This window comes from Trachypithecus francoisi, unplaced genomic scaffold, assembly GCF_009764315.1.
Source record: "Trachypithecus francoisi isolate TF-2019V2 unplaced genomic scaffold, Tfra_2.0 Lachesis_group2, whole genome shotgun sequence".
In the NCBI taxonomy this organism is placed as follows: Eukaryota; Metazoa; Chordata; class Mammalia; order Primates; family Cercopithecidae; genus Trachypithecus; species Trachypithecus francoisi.
In genome coordinates this window covers 167,392,307-167,405,382 of record NW_022681465.1, presented here as the reverse complement: position 1 = coordinate 167,405,382, position 13,076 = coordinate 167,392,307, and the positions used below count along the sequence as shown (strand labels likewise).

Sequence of the window (13,076 nt, the reverse complement as noted above, 5' to 3'; positions counted from 1 at the left end):
TTTAACAAGAAAATTTATATGTTTTGTTAAATTGTTCTTTGCTCAAACTCTGTAAACTTTAGACAAATTAAATTTAACAGAGTTTAATTGAGAAAAGGACAATTTATGAATTGTGCAACACATGCCACACCCTCCCCTCACCACCAGAATAAGTTCAGAGTGATTCCCCTCCTGCCATGTGGTCAGAGAGGATTTGTGGATAGAAAAAGGAAAGTGAAGTAGAGAAAATGGAAGTGAGGTACAGAAACACCCAGATTGGTTACAGCTTGGGGTTTGCCTTACTTAAACACTGAAAAGTTGGCTTGTCTGTGGTTAAAGTATGACTTCTGTGATTGGCTGTGACTCAGCTACTTGTTACAAGAGTAGGTTGCAGTCCGTTTACACATCCAGCCAGGTTACAGCTCACTGCAGCATGGAGAAACCTCTAGACCAAACTTAAAATATGTAAGGAGGCAGCTTTGGGTTAAACTTTTTTTTTTTTTTTTTTTTTTGAGACAGGGTTTTTACTCTGTCACCTGGGCTGGAATGCAATGGTGTGATCATGGCTTCCTGCAACCTCAGCTTTCTAGGCCCAGGTGATCCTCCCACCCCAGCCTCCTGAGTACCTGGGACTACAGGTGTGTGCCACCAAACCCGGCTAATTTTTGAATAATATTTTTTGTAGAGATGGGGTTTCTCCTGTTCAGGCTGGTCTCAAACTCATGAGCTCAAGCAATCCACCAGGCCTTGGCTTCTCAAAGTGCTGGGATTACTGGTGTCAGCCACTGTGTCGGGCCTGGGCTAAACTTAACAGTTTTCAGTTTCACTTGTGCAGAGACACTTTTCAGTAGCAGTGTTCGCTGGTGCCCACATATACTCTAAAGTGAACACACTAACATAACACCTACTTAATATCCTTCAGCTATTTGCTTGTTTTATTTATTTTTTATTTTTTTAAGGATTAAGGTGAAATGGCTTTAAAGGAAAAAATTATTGCCAGAATTAGACAGCACTCAGGATAAAAGTGTTTCTCTGATAAAGTCCATCCTAAAAGTATGTCTTCAAACTTTCTATGGCAGCAAACTGCTCATGCTTTAACTTGCTTTGTCTCCACTTTCTATATCAGTTTCTTTCTCTCTTCATGTAGTTTCTGAAATATTTTTGTGGTAGACTTTACAAATCTTAACCAATGTATGTAGTTCAAATGTCCAACGGAAGATGTTCCCCTTAAAGATAGGCGTGGCTATGTATCCTGCTTTAGCCAATCATATATGAGCGTCACTTTGCACCAGAGTGTTCACTTCCTAATGTTCAACCCTCAATTTCTTTCTTCCTCTGCCATTTCAGTTATGGAGGCTTGTGTTGATGCAGGTGGAAGTGGCCTGAGATACTGAGCTCACAGGTAGAGGATCGCACCCCCAAGAAATCTCAGCAGGCTAGTAATAAACAAGAAGTACACCTTTGTTGTTTTAAGCCATTGGGGCTTTGCCGTAGTTTGCTATTGTTGCATAACCTAGACTGTTGTGAATGATACATTTTCTTAAGTTTAAGTTTGGTGATTAATTTTAAATTCTGGGATCTGCTCTACTGTTTTGCTTTTGGAATTATTTCAATCACATAAATATTTTCTGAGATACATCACCTTGCAATGACATGACCTTAGGGACTTGCACAAACTTAAAGTATAAAATGAGAACTCAGCATGGTGAATTCAGTAACCTTGGTCTGGCAAAAAGGCTAGCAAGTATTAAAATGCAGATTCTGGGCTGGATGCCGTGGCTTACGCCTGTAATCCCAGCACTTTGGGAGGCCGAGGCGGGTGGATCACTTGAGGTCAGAAGTTCGAGACCAGCCTGGCCAACATTATGAAACCCCATCTCTACTAAAAATACAAAAATTAGCTGGGCGTGGTGGTGCGTGCCTGTAATTCCAGCTACTTGGCAGTCAGAGACAGAAGAATTGCTTGAACCGGAAGGCAGAGGTTGCAGTGAGCTGAGATTACGCCACTGCACTCCAGCCTAGGAGACAGAGTGAGACTCCTTCTCAAAAAGAAAAAGCAAAAAAAAAAAAAAACGATTTTGAGTTAAAAGTCTCCTCTGTTCCTTGTTGTTGTGAAAACTGCTTGCTTGTGAATTGAAAAACAATTATAAGGTCCTATAAGGTATTTCACTGTAAAATTATATACAATAAAAATGTTTGCTAAATGAAGACTCATCATAAAACCAATTTGTTTTACAGCTAGGAGAGACTTTTGTGTTTATCAAACCTATTATTTTCATTTTCTTTGGCAAGTGGTTGATTCTTTTCTGGGGCAAAAAAAAAAAAAAAATGTACACGATGTACCAGGAACATCTTATCATATCAATAAATCAAGGTAGTTACTAAAGACTACTAGTTAGGTCTAAAGGGCCTGGGGTCTAAAGATGCTCTCCCTATCCAAGTTAGGATAATGTTAGCATCAAATTTTCAATCAATAGCTTGAGAATATCAAATATGCTTAACATCAGGAGTTTATAATAGTATATAACAAAAAAGCCTGGACGCAGTGGCTCAGGCCTGTAATCTCACAACTTTGGGAGCCTGAAGTGGAAGCGTCACTTGAGACCAGGAGTTTGACGCCAGACTGGGCAATAAAGCAAGACCACGTCTCTAAATTAAAAAAAAGAACAAAGAGAAAAAGAAAGTAACCTCATTGCTCCATTTTGAAGGATGCTAAGGAAGCAACTCACTATTTTGAAAATTTGTAAAAATGCAGGCATATATCCTGTCTCTCCAAAATGACTTGTACCTCAGGGCGATCCAATAGTTAGCAAAGGGGCATTTTTCTTTCTTTTTTTTTTAAAGACAGGTCTCACTCTGTCACCCACAATGGGAGTGCAGTGGCTCAATCTTGGCTGCAACCTCTGCCCCCCTGGGCTCAAGTAGTCCTCCCACCTTGGCCTCCCAAGTAGCTGGGACTACAGGCGTGCACCACCATGGCCAGCTAATTTTTAAATTTTTTTTTTTAAGAGAATGTGTTTTGCCATGTTGCTTCAGCTGGTCTCAAACTCCTAAACTGTCTCTCCTCAGCCTCTCAGAGTGCTGAGAGCAATCCTCTCTCCTCATCCTCTCAAAGTGCTGGTATTACAGGCACAAGCCACCGCACCTGGCCGGGGATGTTCTTCTTTTTAAACACATTTAGTTAAGAAGAGAAGAAGAAATGATAGAACTGGAGCACTACTATTTTGCAACTCATAATACAAATGTAGGCCTAGGCATTGATGATTAATGACTGTTAATTTTACAAAACAGAGAGAGCCAGATACTATGGCCTCCTAATTCAAGTATATATCATCTAACAAGTGTTATTATAGAAAAGAAAGAAAAAATCCTGAATCTGATTGAACTCCAGATCTAACTACTAACTTTCTTGATTGCATCATAAGAATTAGTGTTGCTGAGAGCTATATAATTAGACCAGGGATAGAGGGGTATGTTAAGCAACACTATGAATATGCAATTAGCAAAATCTAGATTGTGGAAATTCTACAGGTCTAAAGACTTACTTCGTTTAACAAATACCAGGAAAAGTTGAATACTGTCTTGGATATTTGATGATATTAAGGAACTACTGTTAGTTTATCTAGGTATGATAGTTTTATTTATTTTATTTATTAAACTATAGTTATATTTAAAGAAAATGGCACTGATCTTTCAGATATACATCAAAATATCTTGAGATGAAATAATATGATATCTGAAATTTGCGTGAAATAAGTCAGTGGGAAATGACAGGGTGGTGAATGGAAAGTAGCTGTGAATATAGATAAAACAAAATTTACTTGAGGTTTTACTTGTTGAAGCTAGGTGATGCATAGATAATAAGTAGTTCATTTTGCCGTTTTCTTTTGCATATATTCACAATTTTTAGTAAGGAAAATTAGAAATAAATTCTCATTTTGAATATGTAAAAACCATGTCTAAAGCAGGATTCCTTGGAAAAAAGCAGATCTGGGGAACTGTACAAAGATTTTATCATTTCAGAAACGAAGAAAGTTATTGAACACTTTTGGGTCATGTTGCAGGGACTAAGTAGCGTAATTGAAGAGGTTTCCACTAATGAAAATAATGGATCTAGACAATGATTATCAATGGCAGCTAACAACTCAAAAGGAGAAACAACTAGACATTAAATGCATCATAATGGAAGTACACAATACCCCTTAAGAAGCATTCTTACAAAAAAATTAGTACCTGAAATGATCAAGCTTCTAGATCTAACTATAGAAAGTACAGGAGACAGAGGAACTTATTCAATATCATTACAAGGAAGCAATTAGCAAAGTCCAGACTGGACTCTCAGTCTGGACTGAGAAACTCTATTGACAAATGACCTACGCTCTTCCCCTCAAATGAACTGAAGGAGAAAAGAGGGGAAGTGGGGAAGAATAAGAGAGAGTGAGAGCAGAAGAGAAAGAGGGAATCTATAGTTTACAGGAGTCTTAAGAGACATTTTAACAAAATGTTATGGACATCTTTTGGATTTTATTCAAAATGTATTTTGAAAATTTGACAGGGAAATTTCAACACTGGATATTTGCAAATAATAATTATTGTTAATTTTTTAGTATTTAATGTTATTTTGGCTGTTTATAAGCAAAGTAGTCCTAATCTTTCAGTAATACACTCTGAAATATTTATGGATATAATGATATGAACTGTGACTTCTTTTATAATAACCCAGAAGTTGAGTTAGAGCATAAATAAATAAAAATTGACCACAAGTTGATAATTGTTGAAACTAGACAATAAGTAATTGAATGGACTATTCTATTCTTTCTACCTCTGTACATTTGAAAGTCACATTATAAAATGTTAATAACAACAAAACTCCAAAAGCCAAGGCCCAAAGACATTTAGTGACCTGCCCAATACTATATATGGAATTAGGAGCAATTCAGACCTGAAACTGGACTCTTGACTTCCAATCAAATACTCTTTCCTTTATAACAAGCTGTTGTGCAGGGAAGCCAAACTTCTGGGATACCAGATACCTGCTCAAAGCTTAACAAGTCAGTGGGTGAACTGGGAAATACACTATGGTGCTATCAAATACTCATACAAGCAGCTCATCAGCAAGCAGCCAAGTGGCAAATTGGGATTGACTGGGAGTGCAGAGCAGCTGTTGACTTTTGAAGTATTGCCCAGAGCTCTTGGCTTTTCCCTATTTGGTCTTTAAGAGAGCCATTTGAAAAACAGGCCAGCCTTCAGAATGCCCAAACATAGTTGTTGAAAGGCTGCTTAGTTTGTACCTAGGCTTTTCTTGATTGCATCATAACAATGTTTTTGCTGAGATTTATATAGTAAGACCAATATGATGTCTCATGATGATAGCTAAGGTTACAGGGCCTGGACTCAGAGATTAGAGGATAGTCAGGTTGGAGTTTATTTATTTATTTATTTTTGAAACAGAGTTTCACTATTGTCACCCAGGCTGGAGTGCGATAGTGTGATCTTGGCTCACTGCAGCCTCCACCTCCCAGGTTCAAACAATTCTCCTGCCTCAGCCTCCAGAGTAGCTGGAATTGCAGGTGCCTGCCACCACGCCCAGCTAATTTTTGTATTGTTAGTACAGATGGGATTTCACCATGTTGGCCGGGCTAGTCTCGAACTCCTGACCTCAGGTGATCTGCTTATTTCCACATTTACTAAGTTGGCTGATTCACTGGACACTAAAGCTAAGTAACCTTTGATGTGGGTCTGGCGTTTTTGAGACACCTGAGCTGGTGAGAAGGTCTGTGGGCAGATGAAGAACTAATGAAGATCATACTGAAATTCAGAAAGGCGACAAAATAGCAGTGGCAGCAGTGCCCAGCCAGGAAAAGGGCAGGCAAATCCTTTAAAGTCAGCAAATACTGAACCAATATTTAAATGCAGCTAGCTAGGCAGATGCTCGCTGCCATTAGATAGCATCATCCCATACTTTCTTTGAAAAACAATCACTTCTCCATCATGTGCAGTGTTGGTAAAATTATTAATCAAATGGGCACCTGAGGCAAGTTTTGCCAATCTGACTCTTTCTAGAGGAAGTTTGGATATTGCAGTTGTGATTTACTCCAGTGGCATCCTATAAGAGAGTGGCTATTGGATCATGCTCTCTAGAGCTCCAAAACTTAGCTACTCAGAAACTTATCTGTAATTTTGTTACTTGTTCCGTATGATCTTTAATATTCTCTTTTTGCTTAAGTCCGAATTGATTTATGTTGCTTAAAACCAAATCTAAATGGCATACCATTCACAAATCATAGCCAGCTACTAAAGGAACAAATAAGAATATTTAATATTCCTCTAGTATAAGGTAAGGCACTGTTTTGAGCCATATCTAACTCAGGTTATTAGCATCCACTAGAATCAAATCTTGTATGCTCTTTCACTTATTTTTAGAGAAAAATCAATTAAGACACTGAAATTTTGGTGCATTTTCGGTTTTCCTTTTTCTCTTGAAAAAAAAATCATTGAAAAGTCATGATATTTGTATGAACTCACAGTGCAATATACCAATTTCACACTCATATTTTTCTTTCTTCTTCTTCTTTTTTTTTTTTTTTTTTGAGACAGGGTCTCTCTCTGTTGCCTAGGCTGGGGTGCAGTGGCATGATCACTACTCACTGCAGCCTTGACCTCCTGGACGCAAGTGATCATAGTTTTATTTCTATGCCTTCTGAAGGATTAGATACAGAAGACAGCAATAGCTTGAGCCTGAGATGGAAAAAACTTTCTTGAAATCAAAGAAAATTCATGATGGCCAGAATTTACACACTGCTTCATTTCTTTTTATCTGTATTTTCAAAAAGAGATTTGGTCATACTTTGCAAAATTTGTCACAGAAAAGAAATTATAGTCTGGATAAACACAGAGTAAATGTAAGTGATAAATACTTCTTTTTTTTTTTTTTTTGAGACAGAGTCTCGCTCAGTCGCCCAAGCTGGAGTGCAGTGGCATGATCTCGGCTCACTGCAAGCTCCGCCTCCTGGGTTCACGCCATTCTCCTGCCTCAGCCTCCCAAGTAGCTGGGACTACCGGTGCCCACCGCCATGCCTGGCTAATTTTTTGCATTTTTAGTAGAGATGGGGTTTCACTGTGTTAGCCAGGATGGTCTTGATCTCCTGACCTTGTGATCCGCCTGCCTTGGCCTCCCAAAGTGCTGGGATTACAGGCATGAGCCACCATGCCTGGCCAAATACTTCTTATGGTTAAAATACTCATTTGACTACAGAGTGAATCCAGACCATTTTTGGGGAACCCTGAGAGACAGGAATGGGCTTCTTACCAAATAAGAAATGCAATAAGCCTTTCTTATTTATAGGTCATGTTCAGTCCCTTGAAGATGGATGATTATCTTTAGCCTTCAGGTAGGGACAAAGTAGAACTCTGGAGCAGCTTTCATTTCTTAGGTTCATTCATGAAGGCTCATTGTGGCTCCCTGTTCTAAACTGAACTGTGTCTCCACCAAATTCATATGTTGAAACTCTAACCACCAATGTAGAGACAGGACTTTTCTTTTGTTTGAGACGGAGTCTCCCACTGTCGCCTGGGCTGGAGTGCAATGGTACCCTCTCAGCTCACTGCAACCTCTGCCTCCGTGGTTCACGCAGTTCTCCTGCCTCAGCCTCCCGAGTAGCTGGGATTACAGGCGCGCACCACCAAAACTGGCTAATTTCTTGTATTTTTAGTAGAGATGGGGTTTCACTATGTTGGTCAGACAGGTTTTGAACTCCTGACCCCGTGATCCTCCCACCTTGGCCTCCCTAAGTGCTGGGATTACAGGCATGAGCCACTGCCACTGGCCAGAGATAGGACTTTTAAGGAGGCATTTAAAATTAAATCAGGTCACCAAGGTGGGGCCCTAATCCCATAGGATGGGTGTTCATATAGAAGCGGAAGGGGCACCAGAGATTTCTTTCTTTCCGTGCTCACATGGAGAAAAGGGCACATGAGTACACAGTGAGAAGGCTGAGGGCATCTTGATTCTGAACTTCTAACCTCCAGAACTATGAGAAAATAAATTTCTGTAGCTTTAAGCCATCTAGTTTGTGGTATTTCGTTATGGCAGTCCTAGAAGACTAATACATTCCCTGACGTGTTCTAACAACACATGGTATCTCCATATAAAAACTGCCCTTTGGCCTCAACACTGATTTGTAGGTAAAGTCAATTTAACGTTTTTATCAACAACTCCAACTTGACAGAATCTCTGTTCCTTTCCTTTCCCTGTTACGTGCCATTCCCTGCACCCTGCAATTCCTGAGCTCAGTTGCTGCTCAGTGTGCCCCAGTGATGCTTCTGGTGGTGTGGCAGCAGATCACCACTGCTGTGTTCATGATGCTTAGCTCAGGAAGTTCCCTGGCTTCACCCAGGAAATAATTCAAGGGTGAGCCAGTGGTATGAAACCACAACTTCTACTGAAGCAGCAGTGTGGTGGCAGCAGAGGTACTGCTCCTTGTAGAACAGGGCCACCGGGTAGGCAGTATGCCCAGAGTAGCAGCCCAGACATAGTTCCACACTCATATTTATACCCAATTTTAATTATATGCAAATTAAGGAGCAGTTTATGCAGAAATTTCTAGGATAAGGGTGGTAACTCCTGGGCTGTTGGGTTTTTGCCATGAAAAGCAGCTATAACTTCTGGGTGTTGCCAGGAAGTGGTGAACTGATAAGGCCGCTGTAGATGTCTTATGAGAAGGTCCTTCCTCTCCCAGTTGTTTTAGCCGGTCCTCAATTTGGTCGAGTCCCTGAACCCCACCTCCTACTTCATTCTGGCCACGTGAATGGTGGTGCTTACCTGCTCTTAACCTCCCAAACTTGAGGAGTTCTGATCTTGGTGTTTGACAGAGTTCCTTGACATTTTTTTCCATAGTTTTGGGCTTATGGGTCTTTGTTCTGTCAGTTAACCTTCCTATTCTCATTTTCTTTTTTGAGACAAGAGTCTCACTCTGTCCCCCAGGCTGGAGTTCAGTGGCACGATTTTGGCTCACTTCAACCTCCACCTCCCAGGTTCAAGCAATTCTCATGCCTCAGCCTCCTGAGTAGCTGAGATTACAGGTGCCCACCACCACGCCTGGCTAATTTTTGTATTTTTAGTAGAGACGAGGTTTCGCCATGTTGGCCAGGCTGGTCTTGAACTCCTGACCTCAGGTGATCTGCCCACCTCGGCCTCCCAAAGTGCTGGGATTACAGGCATGAGCCACTGCACCCGACCTTTCATTTTCTTATTTCACAACCACACATAGCCTTTTTTTTTTTTCTCAGCTTACACAAACAATCTCTGAGGGTAGGTCAAAATGTATCCAACCCCAGATCTCTTTTTGTATCTGGTCCACTATGCAGAACTCCTTTCTCATCATGAGTTTTCTTCTATGGGATTTTATTATTCTGCAATCTAACCTCTACTGTCCTCACTTGCACCAATCAGTATATGTCTAAACCCAGATTGTGAACAGGATTCAAGATCTTGCCCTTGAGTTTGCTGTGACCTGTGCAAATCATTGTATATATGCTATAAAGTGAATGTCCCCCCTAAATTCATCTCCAGTGTGATAGTGTTTGGAGCTGATGCCTTTGAAAGGTGCTTACGTCATGAGGTCAGAGCCCTCATGAATGAGATCAGTGCCCTTATAAAATAGATCCCAGGGAACTCCCTGGCCACTTCCTCCATGCTGGGTGAGGAGTCAGCAAGACAGCTGCATAAGGAAGTGGACCCTTGACAAAGACAGTGAAGCTGCTAGCACCTTAGTCTTGGACTTCGTAGCCTCCAGAAGTATGAGAAATAAATTCCTGTTGTTTATAAGCCACCTAGTCTATGGTGTTCTCTTATAACAGCCCAAACCAAGGCAATACAAGAGTCCCCGCTTATCCATAGGTGATATGTTCCAAGACTCCCCAGGGGATGCCTGAAACTGCGGATGGCATTGAACCCCAAATATACTCTGTTTTTTCCTATACATACATAACTATGATAAGGTTAATTTATAAATTAGGCACTGCAGGAGGTTCACAACAATACCTAATTATAAAATGGAAGAACTGTAACAATGTACTTGAATAACGGTTATATAAATGTGGTCTCACTCACAAAATATCTTCTTGTACTGTATTCACCTATTTTTGGACTATAGTTGAATGGATAAATGAGACCACGGGAAACAAAACTGAGGAGAAGAGGGGACTTCTCTCTGTCTAGATAGAAACTGAAGGGTTGCCGAAGTTTTGAAGCTGTCACAGCCAAACCTCATCTCCAGCCAAGTGGTTAGCGGACTCCCTTGTGGCAGTTTCACCAATTGGATTTTTAATGTTTCATTCCATTTTAGCTCAGCTTCTAGGACAGAATCTGTGATATAGAAGTGAATAATATATTCAAATGAATGAGGAAGACAGCACTGTCACAGTTCAGAGAGTCCCAGAAAGGGCCTACTGTCCTCTCATGCTTTTTATATTTTCTTGCGTGTCACCCATCCTGCAGCATCTTCCCTGACACAGCCTGCGCTTCTTTAGCACTCCCACCCAAATTTCCTTTTATTTCTGTGCCTTTGGCAATTGCTTTCCCTCTACTTGCCTCCCATATCAGGCAGAAATGTTAATATGATCTCTTACTCTTCTCCAGTTCTCTTCGTTTCTCGGAACATTCTAGAGAGCGTCTAGTAATAGTGACAGCCCCTGTCTCTGTATTCCTTGCTTTCCTTCATCTGATTAAATAATACTGAGGAACAGAATCTTGGTCCCTCCTGAGTTTGTCCAAATACCATGTCCAGGCCAGCATGGCAGCTTCCATCCTGCCTTTGAGACAGTCAGGTGGGAGGGGTCCCTGGAGAAACTCCAACCAGTCTGCCTAGTGCAGTGGAGCCTCCGGAAGTCGCACTCTTTGCAGCAGTGAGGAGCTTGGCCCTGCCTCTTCCTGTGGAACCTGGGATTGAAAGGTTGGGCCGGAAGTGCCCTAGCAGGGCACTCTGGTCTTAGGGAAGATCCCTGTTTCCTCTTTTTTTTTTTTTTTTAAACCCTTTTCACCTAATAAAGCCCTCCTTTTCTTACCCTTTAAACCATCTGTGAACCTAAATTTTCATGGCCATGGGACAGACAAGAACGCCATGTTTGCTAAACCGAGGAAAAGTCCTGCAACATTTTTGACAGCAGCGTGGGGGCTGGAGAGGCGGTGAGTGAAATGGGGATTCAAAACCTCTCACTGTTGCTCCTACTCATTTTCATCCTCGGACTTCTGAGGGAGAAACATGCCCCCCAACCCTGTCGCTCCCAGGGGTCAAGGGAAAGGCCCTTTCCTTCCTTTTTGGGGACCGACAAGCGATGGAGGGGGGCTCCTCACTCCCTTGTCCTCTCCCTGCCAGGCAGGGACGCATGGCCCAAGGGTCCTGTAGAGCGGGCTGGCTGGTTGCCAGCCACAAGTTGCTGCAGCCTTCCCCTTCCCCAGCCAAGGGATTTTACTCCGTGGTACAGTAATTGAACTAACCTCCCTGGTGGAGGAAGCACTTGCATAAGAAGAGGTTCTTCCCCAGGCATTTTTGAACTTTTCTTTCTTTCTTTCTCTTTCTCTCTTTCTTTTCTTTCTTTCTTTCCTTCTTTCCTTCTTTCTTTCTTTCTTCCTTCCTTCCTTCTTCCTTGCCTCCTTCCTTCCTTCCTTTCTTCCTTTCTTTCCTTTCTTCTTTCTTTCTTCTTTCTTCACCTTGACAGCAGTTAACCTTTAATTTTTTTTTCTTTTTTTAATCATGTTTTTACTAGGCCAGGCCCCACAACTACCACTTTATATTTTCTGCAAAAGTTTCGTTGTGAAATCAGGCCTCCATCTTGTTTTACATCCTGGGGACATGGCCATAACCGCTTAGCAAGGCTTTGTTTAGCAATCCTGCCTTAGGGAATAAGTTTCTCTCCGGTTTGGTATCTGCATGTTCTCTTAGCCCTGTCTCATGAAGAGCCCCATCTGGGGACTGGGTTTTCCCCTGCCTGTCTGTGTAGTTTTATGTGTGCGTGTATATGATGTGTGTTAAAAGACCTCTAATTAATTTGGCCTAAAGAAGGACAAGTGCTTGGATCTAAATTTTTTAAATGGGAAGTGAAAAGTTGTGGTACCTTTCAGTTCACGTGACTTTAATCTTTGAGAAATAAAAACAGCCCTAAAGACTATTGGCAAAATGCAGGTCACATGCAAGGTTTGCTAAGTGTTTTGAGGTTACAAACTGCTTTTTGGGTTTTGAGAAGGATCTGACTTGCCGGCTTCACAACTGGTAGGGCCTGGGGATATACGGAACTAACCACACCGTCAATTAAGAAGGCAAACCTTGGTTACAGTTAGCACACAATTAAAGCAACCTACAAAGTTTTACCTTAAAGTTAAAAATTGCTAGGAGTTACCATTGTAACATATAATTGAGACTACTGAAAGAAGATTTACATACAAGGTCTGTAAGAAAAGTAAAATATGTTTTTTTAGTAAAAGGTTGTAAGAAGGCAGAGAAATGCAAACTTTTGCCTAAGGTTAAAGGATTGTGTTGATTTAAATTAGGAGAAAGCTGAAGGTTCAGTGAAGTGGCGGAAGAATTTTGGAAATTAATCTTGTAGAAGAGGTTCTCTGTGTGAAGACATTATATTCACAGGGGTTGTAAAACATTTTTGCTTCTTTAAGTTTCTAAGTCATCATTTTGGCAAAATAAATAACTTACGGTAATCCAGAACTCTTATTTCATAATATTGAGTGTTTTAAACCTTGAACATGTAACAGCCTTCCCGAAATCAAACTTCAGTTTCAAAATTGTCTTCCCTGGCACCTGGCCTTTTGAATACTTCGGACGGCCCCTGAAATATCCAGAAAAGAGAGGTAAACAGGATTATTTGACAGGTATATGGGATTGCCAAAATGATGTTCAGTCTTCTTTAGGTTATATTTTTGGTAACTAGTGCTAATATATATTCCAGGATTGTATGGGATTTCTAGAATTCTAATGTATGAGTATATGCCTCAGATACCTCAGTATATGCTGAGTATATGCTGAGTATACTCTAATGTCATAAGGTTGTTACGTTAAGTTATTGTAAACCACAGAGATAACCAAAGT

The 13,076-nt window shown here is 40.8% G+C and overlaps 1 long non-coding RNA gene across 1 annotated transcript in view; it reads left to right on the top strand.

Annotated features, from left to right (window-relative positions):
- Positions 1-11,014: 11,014 nt before the first annotated feature.
- The window catches only part of LOC117064616, a 48,958-nt gene continuing 46,896 nt past the window's right edge, over positions 11,015-13,076 (top strand). Inside the window, exon 1 of the long non-coding RNA XR_004429555.1 lies at positions 11,015-11,164. This is a non-coding gene — a long non-coding RNA (uncharacterized LOC117064616). The remainder of the gene's footprint in view (positions 11,165-13,076) is intronic.